The sequence below is a fragment of the Orycteropus afer genome, unplaced genomic scaffold (genome assembly GCF_000298275.1).
Source record: "Orycteropus afer afer isolate SDZICR_OR568_19922 unplaced genomic scaffold, OryAfe1.0 scaffold00682, whole genome shotgun sequence".
In the NCBI taxonomy this organism is placed as follows: Eukaryota; Metazoa; Chordata; class Mammalia; order Tubulidentata; family Orycteropodidae; genus Orycteropus; species Orycteropus afer.
The window spans coordinates 588,369-589,213 of NW_006922269.1; positions in this window are offsets into that span (position 1 = coordinate 588,369).

Sequence of the window (845 nt, forward strand, 5' to 3'; positions counted from 1 at the left end):
TTTTTACTTCTGTAACTAGATACTGGTTTTTCTTACACAGAGAAGGATCATCTGACTACTTGGAAGTTTATGGTTCTTTTAATTAATACTTGTTCTCATACAAATTCTTGTGTCTCCACATTCTCCAGGATTAAAAATATAGTGTAGCTCTAAAGGAATGTTATCAGCCCCACCTTCTTTTTATTGATTTTTAAATATGATCTCATAGGTATTATCTTAGGAATAAATGGTTATTACTTATAAAAAGTAAAATGAACAATAAGTTAACTAAGCAGAGAATTCAGGCTAAAAAAAATGCCTCTACCTACTTGGGCCTCAACTATTCCTTTATGATGGTAATAGTTGAGTAGGAGATAAGAAAAGTAAAATATATTTTAAATGTTGATGAGACTAAGATTTTTAACTACTGATTCCAGTTATACAGATAGATATCATCTGTACATGGAAGCTACTTACCAGGAAACTGAGAGCTTTATTGATGGAAGTCCCCAACATTTCCAGAAAAACCCAGTACTATGTCTAACTTCTACTAATTAGCTAATCTGTAAACATGGAATTTGGGAAAGATTTGAGAGAATTATTCAAATGCAAAAGTAGGGCTCAAAGACTATTGAAAAATAAGAGAAATCAGACCTAAGTAATCTAGTTAGAACTACTCCACCAAAATTCTCTCAGAACCAGGTCAGAATTGCATGGGTCTCATGGGCAGGAATCAGACTGACTACATCTGTGGCAAGAGGTGGTGGAAAAGCTCAATGTCTTCAGCCAAAACCAGGCCAGGAGCTGATTGTGGAACAGACCATCAACTGCTCATATGCAATTTCCACTTGAAGTTAAAGACAATT